The sequence below is a fragment of the Prosopis cineraria genome, unplaced genomic scaffold (assembly GCF_029017545.1).
Source record: "Prosopis cineraria cultivar Desert tree isolate PC_DT_omini unplaced genomic scaffold, ASM2901754v1 PC113, whole genome shotgun sequence".
Taxonomy (NCBI): domain Eukaryota; kingdom Viridiplantae; phylum Streptophyta; class Magnoliopsida; order Fabales; family Fabaceae; genus Prosopis; species Prosopis cineraria.
The window spans coordinates 7514-20952 of NW_026555440.1; the positions used below are offsets into that span (position 1 = coordinate 7514).

The 13439-nt window shown below is 33.4% G+C and overlaps 1 pseudogene; it reads right to left on the bottom strand.

Moving 5' to 3' along the window:
* Window positions 1-11551: 11551 nt before the first annotated feature.
* Window positions 11552-13224, bottom strand: LOC129295432 (nascent polypeptide-associated complex subunit beta-like; annotated as a pseudogene).
* Window positions 13225-13439: the final 215 nt, after the last annotated feature.

Consider the following 13439-nt stretch of genomic DNA (forward strand, 5'->3'; position numbering starts at 1 on the left):
GTGTATTTTCTAAAAGTGCCCTTAATAAGTAAATCATTTTATATTTATTTGAAAGTGAAAACATCCTATTAAATAGGGTAAATATGAAAATATGGTGTTATTTATAGAAAAAACGAACTATTTGATTGAGTCATGATTCATTTAAAAATGCCTTACTTTTTAATGGAGGGGATAATTATTAGAATTAGTAGAGACTTGTTCAATGAAACAAGATATTAGACCGTTTTATTTTAAATTATATATGTTAAATTGTGTATTTTGAGAATGTTAATATTTTTTTTGTGATTATATGTAAATACTTTTTATATAGATGGAATATCAATTTTAGAACATAAAAGTTTCCAATTTTAAATATTTCTACTTAGGTAGATGAATATCTTGAAGATTTGGAGTTTTTTTTATTGAAATAGAGATAGACGATTTACTCTAATATGAGAATAATTTATATATATATATATATATATGAGCTGGAGGAGGAAATCATAATACTATATCCATGATCATCTTTAATGCATAGTTATACATGACTCTGGGATTGTCATCATCCTTACAAGCTCAAAAGTTTTATTGTCAGGCAGGGCTTTCTTAGTCATCTATAACACATTCACATCTGCAATTTTTTTGTGTTTTCAACTGATGCCGTCTCATTTGCATAAATTTTTGTTTTTGCTCCATATGCAGAAATGCTGAGCTGGAGACCATTGATTCGGACTATGCAATAGTTTTCTCGGAATCTCCATTTGGGCAGTTGTCAAAGAGCAGAAGAACAATTGGTGTTGGATGCTTCAGTTCGGTTATTGTTTGGCTCTTCACCATGAAAGTAACAAAGAAGGATCCATCATTTCCATCAAAGGAGTGTGGCTGCCGCTCTTATTGTGCTCTTGCTCATTATGGTTCTGTAAGGATCTTCCTTTCTTGGCAGATAAAATTCTTCTCTGTTTGGTTTCTTTTCTAAACGTTTGATTTCCCAGACAAAGTTCTTTATGTTTAAAGAATGTGATGGTAGGTGTTCAAAAAGTTGTACCTGATTTTTTCTTTTCATTTGTAAGAAAATAGAAAACTTTGGATCAATAATACAGATTGATGTAAAGTGAAGAGGCAAGGAAACTGAGAAAATGCAGTATTGTTCTGGAAAGACTTAGAAATTTCTCTGTACAAGCCTTGTTTTACATATACAAGAGAATTCAAAACTGATGTTTTGACTACTGTGATGTGATAGGAGATATGGAATCCTATTCATTGAGAGAAAAAATTTGCTATCGATTCTTCACTTTTTAATGTTCGAGAAGCATTGGGAATTAAAAAAACGGGTTTCCCTTTTTCGTTAAGATTCTGATTTACAATTGAAAGTTTTAGGTTAATTTGTTTAAAGGAAAGAGGACGAAATGCAATTAAGAAAGGCATTTCTTGCCTTTTTGTTATAAAATATTGAAATTTGGCTTCAATGATGCTCAAAATTGATTAGAACCCGTTGTACTTTTGCTGATTTTCTTCAACAGCTTTTATTAAAATAGCTTTCGCTGGTTGCAGAGTAGTTAAGCTAACAGTTCAGACTTTGGCGTAAATTTTGATTTCACTTCCACCAAAGGAATTTTTGTTTTTGGGTCTTATGAAGGAACAGAGTGACATAAAATTTCTCAAATTCCTTGGTACAGGATTTGCTAAACTACATTACAGGAGTTTCTTAAGCTTCTAAAGCCCTTGCAGGTACTCTTCTTTACCTTATACTAATGTGTCAACTTCACTTTTAAAATTTTAACTTTCTTCTTCACATAAAGACGTTTATTTTGTAGTCACTTCTTTGTTCTGTATTATGTTGGAAAGTATTCTCATAAACTAAAACCCATACACTATCAAACCCTTGCAATTAAAATATCTTTCTGCTGTGTTACAATGGGAAGATAAAGTTATTTCTTAAAATTAAAGTTCTGCTTGTTTTTTTTTTTTAGGGATTGATTTCCTGGACAAAGTTATTTGTAGGTTCGAGAATTGGACAGTAACTGTCAAAAAGCTTTTTGTGTGTTGTGTGTGTGTGTGTGTGGGTACTTTTCATTTGTTAGAAAATAGAAAACTTGAATGTTTGATGCAAATCTTATGATAGGAGATGGTCCTATATGAATTTGGTTTAAGATATGGAATCTTGTTTATCTGCAAATGAGTTCTGCTAAATGAGGATTAATGTGACCAATAGTATTCTGCTGAAAAGACTGGGATGAAAGACAGTTGTCTAAGATAGACATTTAACAGTTGAAGCTTACATTGTTCTGCATTTGCATTCCCTTCTGCTCATCTTATACTCCCTCAGTCCCAAATTATACAGCAACTTTGGTCAGATTTGTTATCCCAACGTATAAAACAATTTGAGAAAAATAAGGTTTTTATTAATGATACTTTTTCAATATTACCCTTCAAGTTTGTAGGGGTATTTTTGAAAGTTTATAGTTTTGATTTGGAAAGTAAGTTTATAAAGTGTTATTATTTTGTTTTATTGGTGTGTGTGATTTTGTTCTCAAATTGCTTATAATTTGAGACGAAGGGAGTATTTGTAATTCAATTGAATTTGAGAAAAATAAACAGAAAGAAAAGATGGTGACCAGGCGTATGAACACTGCAACTGTTTTGAAACTATAGGTTGCAAAATAACGAAATTTGTGAATTGAGTTGCTCAAGATCAAAGGCACCTCTAGTGCATATATCTCCTACTCTGTCACTGTTTCTTAATGATTGATAAACTATCATAGAATTTTGCAAAGAGAAATGGATAGTATATGCTGATGAAGTTATTGCGAATAGTATTTTATTAAATGACAGTATGAAACTCAGCTGAATACATTGCTCCATATCACTCTTTTCTGGCGGAGTTTTTATACATTCCATAATTCCTCTTGGAATGTAGTCATGCCAAAATTGATTGTTGTGCTTCCCGGACAAGGGTGGAGCCAGGATTTAAGAATAAGGAGGACCAAGATTAAAAAAATATATATATTACAAATTTTTCATAAGTTTTTAGTGGGGGGTCAAAGTATGTAATACCTATATATATAAAGAAAATTTTAACAAATTGGGTGGGGCTGTGACCTTTGCTAGTCCTCCCCTCTCTGCCACTGCTTTTGGGTTTCCTTCTTTTCATTATGACTGCATTATCATTGAATTCTCATTCAGAAGTGAAAATCTGATATTTTGGTTCTCAACTTAGTTTTCAATTCTAAGAATGTCCACCACCATCCATGGCTTGATTCTGGAGCTTGAGAAGCTTTTATTTTGATGTATTCAACCATTGTGTATTTTCTTGAATTTGCAGGCAAGCTGGTGATGTTAAAGCTGTTAAGAAGAGGATTTGTAGCAAATCCCAATACTTAATTCCTCTTCAACCATGATAAGAATGTAATCTTAATGTAATTCTTGGACAGTGTCTATTTCTCATTCATGCTTCGTTATGTAATTTTACTGAACTTAAAATTAACACCCTTGCTTTCCATTTCTATGATGTTGTATTAAATGATCTGTTCGTCTGAGATTTTATAGCAGATGAAAATGTTGATGACCAATATAATTGGAGAACAAATTCAAAACCAAAGGACTATGTCCCTTGCTGCAATAGCCACCAAATTTACTGGTCCTGGCTTTTCTGTTCATCCACTGACACTGAAGGTGAGAAATTAGAGAGCACTCCTTGCAGGATTGAGTGGCCTACATGCTCTTAGTGTACATTTGGTTTTCATTAGCCAATGTCAGTTTGTCACAAAAGTTCATTTGACAAGTTAATTTAATAAAATTAGTTGTTATAACGAAATTTATATTTGAATATATTTTTACAAAAGTCAACTTGATAAAATTATTTGGATTATGATAGTAAAATATGCTTTTGAATATACAATTATCAAATAAAATATTGATTTATGATGAGTTGTAATTTTTATTAGACAAATGTAATATATTTAAAATGTTAAAAAATGTGATAAAATTTTTTAATAATATAAAATTTGATATTTTTAGATAATAAGAAATAAATATAAGTTTGATATCTTGCCCCCCTTCTCTAAATAATTCAATAGCTTAACCTTGGACATTAACATAATTATCAAAACTATATATGATAATTTTTATTTCTTACAAAATTTTCCCCCCTGAGCCCCCCTTATTGTTCTTTAAATGCTGATTATATTTTTAATCCTTCCTAATAATTTTTTTCCCTACCCGAATCATATATCGGAGGAGTCTAGGGCCCCCCTAGCCCCCCCCTTTTTAAATCCTTTCCTAAGTTCCTTTGCCCATCCACCTGCCAATCACTTTAGGAACGTACTTTCAAAAAGCACATTTTTTTACCCTCTTCGTATCCAATGGCTTTTCAACATCTTAGACCGGCCGGGGTGCTTTTCAGCTGCCAAATGTAGTTTTACTCAAATAGGCCCTTATTTTCCATGGATATTTCAGTTTGGATCTTCTTTGGGTCTTCAACATTAGAGGAAGAAAGGAGGACCCATCATTTTCCCAACACATCGATGCAGTAGTTTTTGTTTTACTCTTGCTCATTATGGGTTCTGTAAGGATCTTCCTTCTTGTAAATGAAAGTTCTGCTCTCTTTGGTTTTCTTTTCTAAATACCAACCATGTTACTATTGTAAATATGATAGGAGATGGTGCGGTTTGAATTGGTTTAAAGATATGGAAATCGTTTTGTTTGAAAAGAAGTTTGCCCAATGAGCATTAAAACTTGACTAACAGTACCTGCTGCAAAGAATTGGGAAGATATTGAACACTTCAGTTTTAGTCATGCTAAATAATTGACATGTCCCATCTCGAAATTTTAAAACTCAAATTTATAAAAAAAAAATAAAATATCTATAATTAAATTAAATTTGAATAATTTGATTGTCGAGGTCCAGAGTTTGAATTTTACTAAGCAAAAGTTTAGTTTTTTTGATTTTTAACTATAGAACAAAATTACCAAGTTGACCCGGGCTTTTGTGCCATAATAAAACTGTTGGGTCCTTTCTTGTAATTTGCCCCAAATATTTTAGCATCAGTTTTTAAAGAGCAAAACGACCAGAAACGCAGAAAGAAAACAAGAAAAGGAAAGGAAACGTGTGAGAGAGAGGAAGAAAAAAGGAGAAAGAGCGGGAGTTTCGTATGGCTATTTCGGAGTCTTTGCGACCGTTTCGCGCTCGGCTACACCCTCGGTAAAACTCCCTCTTCAATCCTCTTCTCTCTCTTAAGTTTCTTCTTAATTCTTTCAATTTTTGGAAGAGAAAATTTTTAGATTTGATCCCAAAGGCTTTATTCTTGTAAGCTTTTGTTTCTTTGATCCTAGGGAGCAGGTTTTGAGTTTCTATATAGTGATCTAATGTTTTGAGTGGATAATTGAATGAAAAGAGTGTTTTTGGGCACAAAATAAACCTTGAGAAATTGGGTTTTTGCTCCTCAATGGTTTAAGGCCTATGATTTAGTTATAATTTTGCTATTTGAGCCCAATAAGATTTAAATTAAGGTTTGATTTTTATTATAAGGCTAATGGTGAAAGTTGGTAGCACTAATAAATGTTTTTTAATTGATTAAAGAATTATATAAATTGAAAATTAGCCTAGTGATGGCTAATAAATGGTTTTGGTGATTAAGTGATCTATGTGATGGTTTGGTTTTAATATTGGACCATTGGGATGGATTATGGCTCATAGACCCAAGTTTGTGTAGTATGAGTTATAGTCTTCATTAATGCTATTTGACATGATAAGTGATGTGGAATCACTTATATGTTGTAGGAATTGTTGGTAGAATTTGTTCAGAAATTAAGGAACAAGCTGAGCCCTATTTTATACAAGGAGAACCCTTTTGGTACCAAAGGGTTGAGGTAACAGGGGAAATTTATATTTTCTTTATTACTCTATTTTAGCTATTTTTGAATAAATATTACTAGCTATCACGCATTACATGTTTTAAAAGATTAAATGTGCTTTATAAGGGGTTATGGGGTATTACTTTAATTATAGTGAAATTATGTTTTTTTTACTTGTTTATAACAATGTTTTTATGGAAACGAGATTTATAAATGTTATACTACTTTAGAGTGTTGAATGGTCAATACTCAAGAAAGATAGACAAGAGTAAAAGGCATGATCTTGGTGGGAGTTGCACCAATGAGAAGGTGTGAATTTTTGATATTTTATGGGCACACTGTCAGTACTCAATGTTGTCTTACGTATTGTGGAGCTCAGTGCACTAAAGTGGTTAGTGTATTGAGTGTTTTGACACCTCTCAGTGGGGGAGGGAATCCGACATATGAAGTGTGAGGTTGAGTGCCTAGGCCAAGGTAGCCCTCACAGGAGAGTAAGTCGAGCTGGCTCTGGGAGGGAGTTAGCTTTGACTGCTCAGGATTCACGTCGAAGGGGCATAGGCGGTTCCGGTGGATTAGATCATGCCTTAGACTATGTTTTGTGCCTATTGAGGTACAAGTAGATATAAGGTTTACTTGCGAGTTAAGAAGTGTCAGGGGGCATTCTGTTGGTCATGAAAGGCCATACTCGCCTAGGTCATGCATTCATACATTTTAAATGGCTAAATTAATATATTTGTTGAATTTATTATTCATTTATTTGATTATGGCTTACTTTGTATAATCAATGTAGATTTCTCTGTTACTGAGATTGTGGTTGTCTCATCCCTTTCTTTTCAATATTATAAGGTCCAAGTGAAGGATCCAGTGGGGGACGGGGAAAGGAGCAAAGCTAGGGGTTTGCTTGTGATTTATAAAGAACTGCAACCCCTTTCTTTTTGAGCAAATATATTGTAAATGTATTTAAGATTAGGGTGCCAATAGGATATGATTATGTGTGTGGGTGTGTGAATATGTGTGGATTGTGTGCTTGTGTATGAATTTTTGTCTGTTTGTAGACTTGTGGCTAGGAAACTTGGTTATGGTGTGTGTTTTGATGGATTTACTTAATAGACCAAGTTTCTATTACAAGCAAATATTTATTTGATATATAATGTGATTTTATAAGCAAATGCAAAGTGGTTGCATTGCAAATGTGTTATGGGCAAACATACACCTTGGATAGAGAGAGTGGGTGCGTGGGCCTCACAAGGAGCTCTGAGCCAAGTGAAAATGTTTAGCATAATGTATTTATATAAAATACATAGTATTTAGATTTGATTTGTGACCACTCTTGTATGATTTGTGCATTTTGGGGGTTTAGGGTCCATTTGGGAAATGGCACCCGGGTGGTCAAATTTGATGTATGGGGGTTTTCCATCATTTGAATGTTCTATCAGGTGTTTTTAGTCTTATTTGACGTGTCCAAAGTGTTCCCACAGTTTGTGACCATTAGGATGAGATTTGGACAATTTTGAAAATGGTTTTTTACCAAAAAGCTGCACTTTTACATCCGGGTGTCCAAATCTTAATTCGACCATTGGATTTCTCTAAAAGTTGGGTCACAAGTAAAACCTTTTATAAGCTTCGTGTGGGATTTGGAATCACGTCGATCAGACATCGACGAAGAAATGAAATGCACTCCGAAATTTGGTCTGGAGGTGCTGTCATGACAGCATTAAATTGCTAAATTGCTGTCATGACAGAATTAAATTGCTGTCATGACAGCTACAGTATTGATGTTGTAACTGCATAAATTCAATCCGTTCGTTGGAATCTTTTCAAAATTTAGTATGCTAATAGTATTCTTTAAAAGTGACATGTGGGCTTTGGAATCACTCATCCGATGTGGAGGTCAGATGATGAAATGGGTGGACTCCGGAAGTTGGTCCGGAAGTGCTGTCATGACAGCTTTGACAGCAAAAATAATCAATTTTTTAACATGTTTAATTTTAAATCCGACCGTTGGATCTTTTTGAAATGTGTATACTTATAGTACCCTTTGAATGTGACGTGTGAGCTTTAAAATCACTTCGATCGGAGGTCGAATGACGAAACGGTGCCTCCCGAAAGTTGGCCCAGCAGGGCTGTCATGACAGCAATTTAATGCTGTCATGACAGCATCTTTTATTTCACTTTCGTCTATCTTGCTTCCTCGCGTGCTATAGGTAGAACCTATAAATTTTTTTTTAAAGGCTTTAAATGTTTACTTTGCAATTTTGTATTTGCTTAGTGATTTAAATGGTTTTTTTTTTCTAAGTTGGTTTTTAGAATTATTTCCTTAACCACACTTAGTTTATTTGAATTGTGTAATTTTTGAATAACACTCGGGGCAAGTGTTACATAACATAATCAATCACCATATAATTTTGGCACAATATTAATTCTAACTCATGCTTCTTTTTTCCCCCCTAAATTTTCAGTACCCTTGCACTGGCTTTTGAAAATGTGTGAAGTGATAATTAGCCTTGAAGTTTGCTGGTTGCAGGTGGTTTGTGATCCCCTTCCAGTTCAAACTTTGTTGGTAACATTGCAATCTGGCTTTAGTTGGTCATTCCATCTGGGGTCAGTATTTTTGTCTTATGAAGGAAGGTGATATTATTTGGCACAAATGAAGAACTTTGTGATATCAATCAAATTAATGATTAGTTCTAGCTCTTGGCTTATTTTCTAAACAGGAGTTGGAAATCTTTTAATTTATTTATAACTGACATTAATATCTTTTGCCTACTTCTTTCCCCTTTGTATCGCTTCACTTTTTATTTTTTTTTTAATTCGTAGTTTGATTTGAAGCTGAAATTAAATTGCCGAGCTTGTCAATCAATGTTGCAGCAAGCGAACGACTGGCAAAACTAATGGCACATAGAATAGTGAAATTTAATGAATTAGTGTTGCTCATGATTGAAGATATCCATTGTCCTTCAATATACTCTTGCTTTGTTTCTTTGAGATTGATAGATGTCCTAGAACACTTCAAAGAGAATAGGATAACCAATAGATGCCTATGAACTATGAATTATTTATTCCACAAGTATTGTATGAAAGTATGAAACTAGATTGTTTCCATTTGTTCAATATAACTCTTTCTTCTTAAGAGTTCTGCTATTGTTCATGATTCCTCAAGAAACGTAATCATGCCAAAATTGATTGCTGGGCTTTTGGAATTGATTCATTTTCATTAGGGCTGCATTTGCTGTTGTAACCTCAGTTGAGTGGTGAAAATCAGATACTTTGGTGCCTAACTCACTTGATTTTCAACTCTAATAATGTTGAACACCATGAGTGGCTTGATTCTTGAGAGTGGAAGATTTTTATCTTGATGTCTTTTGGAGCATGGATGAGCTTGATGTTCTAGAATAAGTGAAGTTTTGTCCAATGTTTCAGGCAAGCTAGAAATGGAATCAAAGCTACTAAAAGAATGAGGTTTTACTACCAAGTTTCAACTGATAAAGTGTATAAACTAAACTAGCAGTCTCGAGTTTGAGCCTTAAGAATATAATTGCATTAAATACTTGGTAAGAAAGCTTTTGCTGTCCCTTGCGATCCCACCCTGCTTGATCTGGGTCTTGTTAAGCCTTCCTGTTGAAGTAGGGCAGTCAGGATACCAGGTGACCTAATCCCAAAAAAATAAAATATTAATCAAAGGGCTTTGTGGCAAATCCCAATACTATACTTTTCCTTCATTCAACCATGGTGGTATGCAATTGTTCATGTAATTCCTTGACACTATTCCTCAACAAGAAGCTCTGATATGACATAATTTTGTGAAACTGAATTTACAATCCTTGCTTTCAGTTCTACGTTGTGCCAAAATGATTAGTTCGTGTGCTGATTTCCTAGCTGGAGGAAATGTTCAAAGTCAAAGAAGAATCATGTTCCAGCAATGGCCAACAAATGTAGTGGTCCTGGCTTTGCTCTGAAGCGCACAATTGGATTTTATGCTTGTTATCATTGACACAATGGAAAATCTCTGATATTAGTGATTATGATTTTTTGTTTGTGTGTGGATGCAAATTGTTGCTGCTAGTTTCTTCTATAACATCTTCTAATAGTGCTTGGATTTGTTCTGTTACTTGAGCATCATCTGGGGCAAAATGACCTATTTAAAGGGTATGAGAGATTAATATGATATTTATGTGTAATATTATAATTAAGAAATTGTGGTAGCCAGATTCAATTTCTTTTTTTTTGAGTGAAAAAGTTCAATATTCTTTTGAATTGATAGAGTTTTAATATTTCTCTGCAGATATCTAACTTACCTAATTTTTTTAAAAGAAAATTAATCATTTGACTTTTATAATTTTATTAATGAAAACTCAGTCCTTAAATTTTTTGTTGATAAGTTGTCCTTATAATTTGACTTGATTAAATTTACTTCCCAAATTTTGACTTTTTTAATTGGGTACTTATTTGTTGTTAGTCTTTACATTATAAAAAAATAAAATATAAGAATAAAGTTATTATTAAAGCTCAAAGATCAAGGTTTTAAATTGCTAAATTATAGTGATTAAATTATTTTAAGTCAAAGTTAATGAATTAAGTTACTTTTAATAGTATTAGTAATTAGCAAATGTACCTCAACCAGGTAGAAAGATCAATTCAATTGTTACCCCAACCCAAAAAAATCAAGAAGAGATCCATTCAAAAGGCATGAAAGATATGATTCGTGTTTTGGAATGAAAATTAGATGAGTTTTCAGTTCAAAATAGAAAATTAGACAAAGTTTTTCCTTCCCTTCCTTCAAAAGATTTTTTTCTAAAAATTTAAAAAACAGCTTTTACTCTAGCAATTGCAAAATTCGATTTTTTAAATGGGGAGAAAAAAATTCTCCGCCAGTCTCCTTATCGAACTTCTGTTTTTTTTTAAACGAACTCTTATTAAGTAATTAAAAGAGTACTTTCAGAATTTAAAATTATCTGTTATAAGTGATTAGAAAATATATATACATATACATATAATATATATATATATTAGTTTCAAAAATTAATTATTTTATTGTTCACATCATTATCGGCAGAAAAAAAAGACCATTTTCTATTGCTTTATTAATAGAATTGACTATTACAACTGATTATTTTATAATTAGCTTTTAAATATATTAGAATAAAAATATCAAAATAGAAATCAAGAAGTTAGTTCCTGGTTATAACTAGAAAAATATCGTCCAACCAAGTGGAGATGAACAAGTCAACCGAGAGATGTTTCTATGGCTACATTAGATGCGTTGAATCAAGCAAACTATCAAATTCATTTTTAGCAAATCAATTAAAACATATTTACAGCGTATTGCATTATAAATATTTCCAATAATGTAAGAAAAGCTCATTAATTTTCATGATTTTCTTCTGTTCATCTACCCAGCAAACACTTGCACACATGACATAAGCAAAATCATCATGCTGGAAATTCAACCTTGTCCTCCTTGGAGAATCCAGAAAACTAGTAGGAACAAGAAATACTTGACACACCTTAGTTAGGCACTTGATCCTCACCAGCTATATTTCATGGAACTACTCTCTACATATCTCAATCATGAAAAAAATTGCGAAGGAATGCAGATATGAAGCATCAGTGCAACTTGAATTGATTTTTCCATGGCACTACATGATGCAAAATACCATCCAACAAAAACTAAGCAACAATGGATGTGGGCGGCAGATAAAAATCCATGGAACAGAAAACGTAAATAAGCAAAATTGATTTCTACCTTCAATTATGAATGCACATACAATGGGGCAAGCTCTAGAGCAGTACAACATCTAGAGTGGTTGGCGAAAAACCAGATTTTGAGTATGTCAGCTGAAGTATGTAACAGAAAACACTTAAAATGCTTAAATTTGAAAAAAGAAAAAAGAAAAAAAAATCCTTGAAAAACACAGGAGATATTATAGAGAAGGCCCAGTGAAAGTCTAGGATGCAGCAGCAGGAGTCTCTTCAGCAGCTGTCTCGAAGGTTTCGCCAGCAACGAGATCTGGGACTTCATCGTCATCCTCTTCTTGTGCAGCAGTAGCACCGGCACCTGCTTCAGGGGCCTGCCTCTGAAATTGCTCTGCTAGCTTCTTCAGGTTCTCCAAGTTATCTGGTCCTGCGGTTTTTTTTTTTTGCATAAACAATAAGACAATACACAATAACACAACAAGCCTTTATCCTACTAGGTAGGGTGGGCTACATGGATTGCAAGACGCTATTATGCTCTATCATTTACCAAGCTTTTAAAAATATTATTAATTAAGAAATCACGTTCAACAACTTTCAAGAGTGTTCTCTTAGACCTTCCTTTACCCCTCTTAATAGGGCTCAAAATTATAAACAATAAGATAATCCAGTTAAAATGGGATGAAAGGAACAAACAGACAAACGATATAAGATGAGAGGATGTGCAAAGGGCATACCTAATTGGTTAATAATAGTAGGAAGTATATCTTGCAACTCTGCAAAACGCGAAGATAAAGATGGAAAATAGAATGTCATTCTAGATTACCACGGGGCATAAATTCAGAGGCACAAACAGTCAAGTTAATCAATACTCATAACAGTAATGAATGTGAATAGAAATGAGAAGAATGTTCATGTCTGCAAACTCCCCGCCAGTACAAGCTAGAAATTATCAAGTCATAGGAAAATGCTTACTCTTTGTTTGAGGAGCACCACTGACAACCCACGTGTTAGCAGCAATGGATGCTTGGACTGCAAAAAAAAAAAAAAAAATTAAATAATTTTATGTTGACACACTAAAAGATAGGATAAAAGAACACAGCCAAAATACCACCAATTTATGTTACCTTTAGGATTTGTTTTAGGAGATTGGCTACATCATCCTTGAAAATGTTGACCTCCTCAATGCAGGTATCGCATTCACCCCTATTCTCTTCAAAGTGCTCTGAAGCCTTTTGTCATCTGTGTCGTTGTCTTGTGGACAGCCTTCGCTTCTATAAGTGACAGAAAACACAGCAAAAAACAAAAATATGGTCCCATTACTCATCAAAAACCCATCATATGCAACAAATCATAAAATATTACAAGGCATCAGAGACCATCATTCAACAAAAACTGATAACACAATATGGTAAATCCGGAAAGTTGAAACAAGAATTAGCAAAGGCAATATACAAGTGTGCAATGAAGGATATGCCAAAAATAAGCAAAAGAACAGATATCCTATACAATTAATAGTCCAATACCACGTGCAAAAACATAACAGATCGTATTCTTACAGCAGTAAATGCCAAGAAACAATGATTTCTTTACAGGTTAAAAGAAATATCATGAGTTCAAGATGTAAGCCCACCTCCTCATGGTACCCTTCCCACCAGTTCGAACTGAACCAGCCATCTTCATCAGCTTTTCCCGATTCATCTGTTTGAGAAACAAAAGCATTAAAAACCAGTAAATAATTTTTTTTATATCAGACTTCATCAGTTTTCACCAGTAAGTTCATTAAACTTAGTCTCAATGTAATTGGGAAAAAAAGGAAATGATAATGCTACAAGCAAGAGTTAAAGAAAGTAAAAATTAAAAAAAGGGAAGCAGTGCAGGCGATCAATGGACAATCAACTTTTAAGAAGAGAATT